We start from the raw sequence: 12999 nt of genomic DNA, 5'->3' as shown, positions 1-12999 counted from the left end.
GTATATGTGTATTTTATATATATATGTAATATATATATATATATATATATATATATACATACACATACACATACAGGGTGGTCCAGATCTACTTATGCAATTATTGCATTGCATTGCATTAAAAGTTGCATAATTAGATCTGGACCACCATATTTATATGTATATATATATATATATATATATATATATATATATATATACACATTCACAAAGTATTTTATTTTCCTTTCACAACAATTTGGACCATATGTACTTTTGCATGGCACTGTACATCCTGCACGATTCTCATGTGTGGTGTGTGGTTTCTGAGTTTTACTACCTGTGGACTGTGTTAACAAAGCGATTGCTAAAAACATTTGTAGAATTCATCCATAGTGCGTGCAGAAGTGTCCCCTGCAATGGCCTGGCAATCAAGGTTGGATCCTGTCTTGCACTCCCTAATTCCACAACAACCTCTGGCCCCTCTGTGACTTGTATATTGCAAGAAGCAGGCTCAGAAAATGAAGGAGTGTCCCAATAATTATCCTATTAATTTACTAAGAGCGAGGAAATCATATTCTATAATTTTATTCAGCAGTCTTCACCGAAAGCCTTACTGAACAGGAATACCTGATTTAAAGCTGACAGGTACCAAGCACTGCACCATGCTGTGATATTTTAGACAATGCAGGCAAACATATGTCACAAATAAGAGCAATACTCTGTGTTGTCAAGAAAGCTGACATTTGGCAATAAATAACCAAAGCAGTGACTCAGCTGAATGAAACAAGGAAGCAGTGTTGCGTTTTTTTTTAATGTCTATCATAGTAACAGTTATCTCTATATAAATATTACGGTTATGATGAATATGTTCATTATTTGCATCTGAGAGGTGACCATTTCTTTGACTGCAGTTGACTGTTGCCTACCCAAGTCTAAGTGTATTTCTGAGCAGCTTCTTAAATAACATCAAGTTGAGATTTGAATGTCCCTAAAGTCCTACTGTCTACCACACTACTTGGTAACTTATTTAATGTGTCTGTGGTTCTCTGTGTGAAGAAAATCTTCCTAATGTTTGTATGAAATTTACCCTTAAGTTTCTAACTGTGCCCCAATGTTCTTGATGAACTCATTTTAAAATAACAATCTCGATCCACTATGCTAATTCCCTTTATAATTTTAAACACTTCAGTTATGTCTCTTGTTAATCTTTTTTTGCTTTAACTGTAAAGGCTCAGCTCTTTTAATCTTTCTTCATAATTCATCCCCTGTAGCCCTGGAATCAGCCTAGTCGCTCTTCTCTGGACCTTTTCTAGTGCTGCTATGTCCTTTTTGTAGCCTGCAGACCAAAACTGCACACAGTATATCCAGATGAGGATAAAGGGTGAAAGGCCATTTATTTGAGGGCAATTCTTGATGGAGGTGAGCGTAACAAAGACGCCATGCAGGGTCTGCACTTGTCAGCCTAACACGGTGCATCATTGTGTCTGACCATCGCTGCTCCTCCTCTTGTTTTTGCTCGAGTTTTATGAATTGTTTTCTGTTCACTATTATGGATGGTTCTGTTTACACGTGCGAGACTCTGTGAGTGTGTGGACTAAACCAACAAAAAAGCATAATCAGAGCAGTCAAACGGCCTTATTAAAAAGTAATTAATGGGGAAAGGGAAATGTACGTTTAGAGTTTGTTATAATGACTAATGCTGAGCGTCTTCTACCGACTGCAGCGGGGCTGATCTGAGGAACTCATTAAACTATCCAATTGGTCTTAATGACAGGCATTGTATACTAAGGGCAGTGTGAGCTAATAACCCGCACTTGTTTGTCTATAAAAGACCAGTCTAGAGGTCTGACCATCAAAGTCCCAGTCACTCTCGTCCAGTCTGGTTTTAGGTGGTCTCTTCATGTGGTCACATTAACTCACATTAATACAGTGTGAGTTGGAAAGCAAACCTCCAAATCAGATAATGTGGCAGGTTCCTGGAGTGGGGATTCTCTTTCCCTTCATTCCGACAATCGCCCCTTCTGGTCTCTCGGATCTCTTAACAGGATCCTGTGTTCAAGAAGCTCTTTATTTTCTTCATATGATCAGTAAATTTTTCCTCACGTTGGAGAAATCTCTTAAACATCCAAAAGTAATTGCAGCCGTTCTTATTCAGCAACACCATCTTGAGATAAATCAATTTGATAAGCAAGTGAAAATAAATTCTGGATGGAACATTTCATATGGCCATCTAGAAGGAATCGTTTTCCCTCGGAGTGAATTAAATCATTTTGCTCATTGCGCACCTTTCATTTTCTTGTAATAGTGACTAATGAGCCTACAAAAAGCGTGTGGCAGATTTCCTTGGGTTCTCGTGTAGTTTATGGCCACAAGCTGCCAATTTTATGCTTATCCAGCATGTGCTCGCAGTCTTAAGCAATATTGCAGGGAAACGTTCAGCGTAATGGGCCTCCGTTAATACTGGGAAGGGGAAAGGTGAAATCAGAACAGGAGGCCGAGGCTGCAACGCGGGCGATTTATAATCATTTGGTGGACCTGACTACAGACGCTTGCATTACAATTTATTTGATGTACTTTGCATTTATATAACAACTTCTGTTTATTTATTACAAGTACGTTCGGCGTTTTGCATTTTCTGTATATTGAATAAACAAACCTTCATCAGGTCTGTCATCAGAACTGAGCAAAAATAAAAAAAAAAGAAGTGTCATTGAAGTTACTCAGGGAACACTTTTATAGGCTTATTATCCAAACATACAGATGTGGGCAGATTTGTTGTAACCCCTCCATGAAGTAAGAAGAACTCACAATTGTCTCTGAAATTACTTGAAACTGACAAAAGTAATTGGCAGCCATCATTGCTTTTTCCGTATTTAACAGAAATCAGACTTTACTTTAGTGTTTTGATTCAAAACAAAATATTTCAAATAATAACACAAATGAAAATGGCATGGACAAAAATGATGGGACCCTTAACCTAATATTTTTGTACAACCTTTAAAGGTAATCAGTGCACACTAGCGATTCCTGGCGCTCTCCTTGAGACGTCTGCACTTGTCCGCTGGTCGTTTGGCCCACTCTTCCTGAGCAAACTGCTCCATCTGTCAGGTTTGAAGGGCACCTTCTCCAGACTACACGTTTCTTTCCTTGATTACTCGATAGGATGCAGATCAGCTTATAGAAGGCCACTTCTGAATAGTCCAACCGTAGCCATTCTTGGGTGCTTTTAGTTATGTGTTGTGGGTCATTATCCTGATGGAGGATCCATGACCTGTGGCTCAGACTGAGCTTTCTGACACTGGGCAGTATGTTTTGCTCCAGAATGTCTTGATGGTCTTCATATTTCATTGTTGCCCCCACACAGACTCAAGGCACCCCCCTGTGCCACATTCAGCAAAGCAGCCCCAAAACATAACCCGAGCCTCCTCCACATTTCACAGCAGGAATGGTGATCTTTTCATTACAAGCTTCATTTTTTTTCATCTGTGGACATTGAGCTGTTGTGATGTGCCAAAAAGCTCCAGATTGTCCTGTCTGTCCAGTGGACATTCTCCTAGAAGCATTGTGGCTTGTCAATGTGCATTTGAGCAAATTCCAATCTGGCTTTTTTATGTTTGTCTTCCAACAGTGGGGTCCTACTGGGTCTTCTACCTTTGAGCCCACTGTCTCTCAAAAAGCGACAGACATTGATGGACCTAGGAGATCAGCTTGTACGTCTTTGGAAGTTGTCCTTGGCTTTTTGTTTACCATTCTGACTATCCTTCTGCCCATTCTGTGGTTGATTTTCCATTTATGGCCGTGTCCAATGAGGTTAATTACAGTCCCAAGGACCGTAAACATCTTAATAATACCTGCACCTGATATCACATGAACATCAAGCTGCTTGGAGATGGTCTTCTTAGCCTTTGTCTTTAACATGCTTGTCAATGAATTTCTTTCTGATCTCCTCAGACAGCTCTCTCCTTTGCCTTTTCTGCTCCAAGTTCAGTGTGAGACACACAAGGATACCAAACAGCAGAGTGACTGCTTTTCTCCATTTAAAGAGGCTGAATGACTGACTGAACAATTAAAGACGTGTGAATCTAATTAAAGAAAACAGTGAGTTTGAAAAATGACTCTAATCCTACTACATGTGATCTTTTCTAGGGGTGCCAACAATGGTGTCCAGGCCATTTTAGAATCTCTTTGTAGCATAAGCGATGCTTGATCTCATTTCATGCTTTCTTTGCTTTGCTTGATGACATGTCTAAGGCGTGCAGGTACAAAGGGGACAACTGAATTTTCATTTCATCTCGCTTCAGGAGGCATTTCTGAATATACTGTAGTGGGACCAACACATTTGTTCATGTCTGTACACTAAATAAAAATAATTTAAAAAATGAGTCCTTATGGGCGGCACGGTGGTGCAGTGGGTAGCGCTGCTGCCTCGCAGTTGGGGGACCTGGGTTCGCTTCCCGGGTCCTCCCTGCGTGGAGTTTGCATGTTCTCCCCGTGTCTGCGTGGGTTTCCTCCGGGCGCTCCGGTTTCTTCCCACAGTCCAAAGACATGCAGGTTAGGTGGATTGGCAATTCTAAATTGGCCCTAGTGTGTGCTTGGTGTGTGGGTGTGTTTGTGTGTGTCCTGTGGTGGATTGGCACCCTGCCCGGGATTGGTTCCTGCCTTGTGCCCTGTGTTGGCTGGGATTGGCTCCAGCAGACCCCCGTGACCCTGTGCTCGGATTCAAAGGGTTGGAAAATGGATGGATGGATGAGTCCTTATGCAGTCGACCACACACTTCCTATAGACTTTACAGATTAAGCCAATGAAAGTTTTGGTAATGAAGGTTTTTTTTGCAGGTTTTGTGTTTCCTCCATTATAAGCTTCATTGGTGGCCCATCCATCGTATGGCCAATTGAGAGTCGAAATGCAGCCTTAAGTGGGTATCTCTGCAATGTCAGAGATGTTAGGGGATTTGAACCCAGTCTCCTGAAGCTGTTGAAGAGCCACACACATTAATTGTAAATCAAATTCATGGAACTGATCGAATACCAGATCCATACAGTAGTAAGCTGTGTTAGCCACTGAGCCTCCAACATAAAATCAAACCCACAAAAATAATTGATTTCAAGCTTTACAGAGATGACCAGCCTAAACATTAAACTGGGGATCCTGAAATTGTGAACCTGCAGTGCTAATCCAAAGAATTGAACTGGAGACAAAATCCACAAAAACAGTCGCTAGCCCTGAAATGAACCCATGTCTCTGGAGCTGTGAGGTGGCAGTGCTGACTGCTGTACCACAAAACTGACTAACTGATCTCAAACTCTACACAGACAGAACACCAGGGGCCTCATGCGTAAGGCCGTGCGTAGCATTCACACTGAAACTTGGTGTACGGACAAAAGCAGAAATGTGCATATGCACAAAAAATCCAGATGCATAAATCTATGCGTACACCAACTTCCATGTTCTTCCGCTCCATAAATCCCAGTCAGCGTGAAATACAGTATAGCGCACATGTACGCACCTGCTGCCACCCCCCAAACTCCTCCCAGAATTATGCCTCTTTGAATATGCAAATCAATATAAATAGCCCGTTAAGATTACAATTCTGTGGAAAGACAATGGCAAAAGCACGAGGAAAAAAAGGAGGATTTCAACAAATACCAAGTGGAGGCTTAAACAGTGGTATAAACAAAAGGAAGTTGATCGAGTGACACAGAGTGGCAGAGAAACTCGAAAGTTCAAGTTCACAAAGTTGCACAGTGCCCAAAGTAAAAAAGAAGTTGTCAGATATGAAAGTCACCGTGAAAAGGCGAGTCGTAGCCCACCGTCTGAGTGTCATATGAAAGCTTATTAGGGTACAGAGAAAAGAAAAAAAGGCACACAGTGGGGAAAAAAGCTGGAAATGTCAACTTTAATCTCGAAATTTCCACTTTAATCACGTAGTTTATTTTATCATTAAAGAAGAACATCATAAACTTTATCTTAAAATCGTTTAATTTACAAGTTTCTCAAATCTCATTGTATCTAAAATAGCACGTTATTCTATGTGTTTTTTTACCTGTATGTACTCTGTGTGTGAATCATTGTGTGCTTCTTAAACGGACTTTCTCCTCTGCCAACAGGACACAGAATCCATTACGTTCATGATATTACAGCTCTCTGAACAATTTAAATACTAAGATGTATACTTGATATCATTTCAGTGATGATGCAGTGGAGGCCAAGTTTAGTTTTTATACATTGCGGTGTGAACGTGGAAGCAGGCGTTCACAACATTTTAGTGTGTACGCACCATTTATACATGAGGCCCCATATCATTGCAAATGCAAGATAAGATGGTGGTGGTAACCAAAGATGTCTCTGATTTCAAACTTTATTGACTAGCTGAACAAAACAAAGAAGTCAAGGATTCATTCCATCATAAACTGCACACTATTTTGGACACTTGCCCATAAACAGACATCATCATCCTGATGGGGGAACACTAAGTTTTGAAAGGACAGCATCTGGTATCTGAAAGAAATGGGACAATGAGACTTGTTAACATGAATGAGAGTGGAGAGAGACTGGCAGACTTGTGTGCTCTTAACAGCCTGGTTATGGGTGGCAGCCTGCTTCCCCATCGGAGAATTCACAGGGTGACTTGGGTGTCATCAGACCACTCCACTTAGAACCTGATAGACCACATCAGCATTAACAGGATGTTTAGAAGAGTCCTACAGGATGAGAAAGTGAGAAGAAGAGCAGCTGTAGGCTTCAGATCACCACCCGGTAGTGGCAAAACTGAACTTAAAGAGTCCTGCAATGGAGAGTCGCCTCAATAGCTAAGTTTCCATCCAGTTTTTTGTGACGTTTTGTTATCGACAAACAGAATATACGTAAAAAAAATGTGCGAAATTTGCTGTCTCCAGCCTGTTTCCATCAAACTGGCTTTTTATCGATAAAATGGTGTGCGTGATGACGTCATCCCCCCCCCCAAAACGAACTGTCGCATAACTTTTGTTGTATCGCGAAAAAAATCTGCCCTTGAGCCGTTTCCATACATAATTTTGTGTATGTCGCAAATTATCTACCTTTTGTTTTCCACGTTACACCCCCTCCACTAAACAAAGAAATGGAGAGATTATTCAGACAGTTTTTTGAAATTTGCCAGCTTACTGTTATTTCAGTTTCACAAATAATTGGAATTGTACATAATATCCGAAGACGACAGCAGAATGAAGCAGTTGCTTGTCTGATAGCCCTAGAGCTCGAAGAAAGTACCCCAGTGCGACGAAACCCTCGGGTATGGGAGAGACGACAGAATAAGACCTTCTGGGAGGAGGTGGTGGAGAGACACTTCACAGAAAATCTCTGGCTGCAACATTTTAGAATGACACGGCCGACGTTTGAGATGTTGTGTGGATTCATCAGTCCTGATGTTGCGCCCATCACAGGTTGCCACCGACCACCGGTTCCAACCCAAAAGCGGATTGCCATCGCCCTTTACAAGCTGGCAACCTGCGCCGAGTATAGAGTAGTTGGAGAAACTTTCGGGGTTAGTAAAACTACCGTCCATCGATGTGTATATGCTGTGTGCACCGCTATTAAAGAAAAATTAATGCGCCGTTATATCAGACTTCCGACTGTAGCGGAGGCCAATGAAATTGCATACCGCAATTCCTTGGTGCATCTTGTGCCACAGATTTACGGTGCGCTGGATGGCACGCATGTGCCTATTCTTCCCCCGACGGAAGGCTACCGCGATTACATTAATCGCAAAGGGTGGCCATCTATTGTTCTCCAGGCCCTTGTTGATGACAGGTGCATGATACGAGACATTTGCGTTGGCACTCCTGGAAGTGCCCATGATGCAGCTGTGTTTGCAGCATCGGATCTGTACAGGTGAGCCTACCTTTCAACATCCCTTCTCAGTGCGATAACAACTGAATTAACCTGCGTCCCTTAAGGTTTTTAATTAAAACTGAAATTTGAATTAATACAAAATAACGATGTTTAATCAAAAAAAAAAACTCTCTTCATCAGACCATGCGAACCGCTCCGCCATTCTCGTTTTGATTGCACGTGATGAAAATGTGACACATTTATTTGCGCTAAAGCCCTTTTTTCCAACAAAAAGTGTTTCCAATGTAGTTTTTGCGACATCTGAAGTATCGATATGGAATTTATGCGCTAAAGTTAAACGGAAAAATATTATGTCGACATGTACAACATTTTCTCGATAATTAGCATTTCCATCAGCTATATCGGTAAAAAAATTTGAAGCGCTAAATATTTTTTCGCAAAAACTCCTTGGATGGAAACCTGGCTAATGTTAGAAGTCTGACAGTGGACTTCTGAAGGATGTACAGAATTTAGAGTGGAAGTAAGCAACACGTTTCAAGCAATTGAACAACTTATAGAGGAAGAAGAGATAACAGACATTAGGTGAACTAGGGTTAGAGAGGCATTTATTTCATCATGCCAGTGAATGCTTTGCCCCAAGAAGCACCAGAGCAAAGAGTGGCTTTTGGCAGAGACACTGGCAAGATATATCAGAAAGGGGGGAAGAAAGCAGTGGTGATGATAATAGCTCTACATTAGCAGAGTACACAGACACAAAGGAAAGCATTACAGTAGGCAAGAGGCAGAAGATGCAGTGAAACTACAAAATACGAAGGACTTGCATGACACCACCAGGAAGCTGTTGGGACAGTACAGCAAACCAAAAAGACAAGTGAAAGAGAAAGATGGAAGAGCATTGTTATGAGAGAAAGAGCAAGAGAACAGAATATGTGGATCATTTTGATGAACTACTGAACAGACCTGTGCCTTCAAACTCACCTGACATTCGGCCAGCAGCTAAATATTTAATCCTAGGCTGTAGTGTGCCACCTAAAGATGAAGTCAAGAAAGCTATTAGATAGCTGAGGCATGGACGGACAGACAGCCAGACCAGGCCGTTACCCTGCAGAAGCCTTTAAGGCAAATGTAAATCCTACAGCTGAGATGCTCTACTCCCTCTTCAAGAAGATATGGGAAGAGGACCAAGGACCAACAGAGTGGAAAGAGAGATATCGGACTAACATCCTGAAGAAAGGTGACCTTAGCAGTTGTGCTAACTACAGACCTGCATGGACCAGATTGCAACATCACGAATCATCATTGAGCAGTCAATGGAATGGAATTTGCCTGTCTACGTCAATTTTATTGACACTTGATATTGTGAATATGTGCTTAGAAAGCCTCTGACCAACAACATCAGATAGTCCCAAACTGGAGAGGAAAGCCAAGAAACACGTGGCACTGGGACCTGAAGGCAGACACCATGACAGTGGGCCTCATTTGGAGCCAACTGGATTAAAAGGTCCATGACCTGGAGGACACGTAGAAGGTGTAAGTAAGTGAGCCCACATGTCGAGAGTTATAAGACAGCATCATTAACCAGCGGGCTACAAATGCAAAATCCAGTTCATAAAATGAACTGACTGCACAGACAGTGACTGGACTGGAAATTGTATTGCGATCCCTTCATGTGCGAGGCGGTGGCACCAACCACTGTGCGTCTTTTCTTTTGCCTTTTCATTGAGATACAGGACTTCATCTCAAACTCCTGTTCGTCCGCAGCCTTACATGTCTGCGGCTCCATGACAAGGCGGCCCCGGGCTCTCCCCAGCCCCTTGTGCTGTTGGGATGCCGAGCCGCACTGTGTGCAGAGTGTGTCCCGACTCGCACAGGTTGAGGGTCAGCCAGCCTGCGGCAAGACAGAAGGAGACAGACGGGCGCAGCTCATTTATTCGTTTGCTGTGTGATGACAGTCGAGTCACTTGAGGCCACACTCTCATTTGAATGCCTCAAGCTGCTGCCAAGACCTGTGGGTGCAAACAAGTGGCGTCTCGTTCCTCAGGTTGCTCTGCTTCTTCATTTAATTGTTTCTGCTTCAGCCGTTGGCGTTAAAATTATTGGAGAGAGAAAGTTAGAGGGCCGCTGATGTGTCAACAGTGACCTAAAAAGCAAAAGAAATCGCTTCTGTCGAGTAGCCCTTGAGTGTGCCCTGTACAGGAGGGAGCAGAGTAAACTATGGCCCACGTCCCAGCTGAGGAAAATTCTGTCCTTTGGGGGCTCCGTTAATTCTTGAATCCGGCTAAGTCTCAGTGGGCATGTGGCCTATTCTGAGAGAACGGCGGGCCTTGGCCAGGGACATGTCCTTGGGATGTGGGAGCACCAAATGAAAAACCCACCTGAACAGAGAGAGAACTTGCAGACTCCACCCAGACAGCGAGCAGTACAGGATTCAAACTTACGACCCATAAGGACCATCCAGCCAGCCCCAAAATATTGGAAAGTCGACTTAATGGAGACCCATCAGCGTTTAGCCTGCACTTGGAGTGCATTTCATAGATGGACGCCGTCATATGTGTGAGGCGCTGGTAAGGCTGAATCGGTGGGCCAGCGTCTCAAACAACATCCACACTGAGATGGGCCTGCCACTCCGCCTCACAAGATGCCTAACATCTATTCATGAAATGGCCGACACAGAACGTCTTCCACCATTTGGGATGAGGCTGCAACCAAAGCCAACTCCAAATTCTGTGCATCTTCTGCTGGCTGAAAAGAATTTTCTCACAGACACGACCACGAGTGCCGACATGCTGTAAGCATTAAGGGACCAAAAAAATCAAAGGCCACAACAGGTATATGTGTGCATCCAGTCCCTGCGAGAATTTGATTGGTCACTTTGACTTTGGTGACGAGAAGAAGTGCAAGGGTGAGACACACAGGGAGGAGTAAAGGTGAAGGAGGCACGCTGAGAGTCGCCATCAAAAGTTCAAAGTATAAAAGCGGACAGGAGGCGAGCAAGGCGCCTCGAAATGACAGAGTCAGAGAAGCAGGCTTTTTGGGAACGAGAGAGAAGCATCAGTCGAGAGAGGTGCAGACACACACGGATACCGAGGAAAGGCTCTGATGTATTCGGTTTCCTGTCTTTGACCGGTGACATGGCTAGTCCACGACGTGTCTGCACGGCCATCTGGTTGCTATGTCTCTGTCATTCCAATAGATGGCGCATCACAAACATTAACACTGCTTTGCCAATCCCTTACCAAATGGCATATAACAGAGCCATAGGCATCACATGGTGCATTGCAAACGTTAGTGCTGAGGTCTGCGTTGATTACTTAGATTTCAACCCGTCTTAGACGAGTAGCACAGCTAGTAAATAACAGTTCAAAATGGCCGCATTGGCGATGCTTACTGTTGAGTCCAGAGACTGCTGATTGAATTGAAGGACCACAGAGCCGCTTTCATTTAAATGGAGCTGAGCAGCCTGAGTGAAAGGCATTGTGGGCTACTTTGGAGTTTTTCTTCCCCCATTCTCATTTAATTGGAATGTTTGCACTGTTTGAAATAACAAGATTGAGGTAAAATCTTTGCCTTAAATTTGTATTTCTAGTGTTTTATTTTTCATACAAGAAAAACAGGAATTATTATAATAATCCTTGAACTAGAGTAGCATAGAAGACAAAGAGCCAGCAAGATAAAATGAAGAGCGTTCTTTAAACGCTCTGCTGAAGACTCGTTTGATTCAAGGCAGTAAAGTCTCATTCAAGCTCACGCTTAACCTCCGCTGTTCATTGATGGCGCGCTTCACATTTGCTCCTCTCTGTGGCCGGCTGCTCATCTCACAAACTCGGCGACGCTGTGCATCGGGCGCCTGGTGATGCTGCACTCTCTGCGTATGTTGGCATGGGCACAGGAGTCACGGGTTGGTCATCTAAAGAGAGAATAACATTTCCATTGCGCCAAAGTTAGTGATTATGTTGGGCTAGTCAGTTTACTTCAGGCCTATGACTTAGCAGGCAGCTTTGGTAAGATTCTGATTTTGCTCTCACCATCAACTACATGTCACATTATGCACCTTCTTGTTGGGGTATGTCAGATTTGCCCACCGCAGTATGCTGATCCCTTCAATTTACACAACTGGAAATCGGTGGGGTGCCAAATTATGTAACTGAGTGCCGACCTTCCAGCACAGTCGTGTTTGGCCCCCTTTTGTGACACCCAGTGCTGTGTGAGGGGTTACAGCTGCGGTGAGTTCAGGCCCAGTCTCAGACCCTCTCATTTCCATTGTGTCATGGAGACATCAGACCGATGAGCTTCTCTTCTGTTATGTTTTATTGTTAATTATTGTTATTTTATGTTAATTAGTATTGCCTAATTTTATTTCTGTATTTTGTCTTTTTTCTCTTTCTTCATTCTGTAAAGGACTTTGAGCTACATTGTTTGTATGAAAATGTGCTGCAGAAATAAACGTTGTTGTTGTTGTCTGTGGCAGTGTACGTATCCATCCATCCATCCATTCATCCATCCTCTTCCTCTTATCAGAGGTCGGGTCGCGGGGGCAGCAGCTTGAGCAGAGATGCCCAGACTTCTCTCTCCCCGGCCACTTCTTCCAGCTCTTCCGGGAGAATCCCGAGGCGTTCCCAGGCCAGCCGGGAGACATAGTCCCTCCAGCGTGTCCTGGGTCTTCCCCGGGGCCTCCTCCCGGTTAGACGTGCCCGGAACACCTCACCAGGGAGGCGTCCAGGAGGTATCCTGATCAGATGCCCGAGCCACCTCATCTGACTCCTCTCGATGCGGAGGAGCAGCGGCTCTACTCTGAGCCCCTCCCGGATGACTGAGCTTCTCACCCTATCTTTAAGGGAAAGCCCAGACACCCTGCGGAGGAAACTCATTTCAGCCGCTTGTATTCGCGATCTCGTTCTTTCGGTCACTACCCATAGCTCATGACCATAGGTGAGGGTAGGAACATAGATCGCCTGGTAAATTGAGAGCTTTGCCTTACAATTCAGCTCCTTTTTCACCACGACAGACCGATGCAGAGCCCGCATCACTGTGGACGTTGCACCGATCCACCTGTCGATCTCACGCTCCATTCTTCCCTCACTATACGTGTACGTATTTTAAGTAAAAACTCGGGCTCAGGGTTTTGGGTTTTGGCTCAGGTAGGTGGGTGCAGTTGCATGGCCAGGCAGCCACGGGGTGCTGATCACA

Source organism: Erpetoichthys calabaricus, chromosome 4 (genome assembly GCF_900747795.2).
Source record: "Erpetoichthys calabaricus chromosome 4, fErpCal1.3, whole genome shotgun sequence".
Classification (NCBI taxonomy): domain Eukaryota; kingdom Metazoa; phylum Chordata; class Cladistia; order Polypteriformes; family Polypteridae; genus Erpetoichthys; species Erpetoichthys calabaricus.
The sequence above is the reverse complement of the archived record's forward strand: the minus strand, read 5'-3'. Positions refer to the sequence as shown.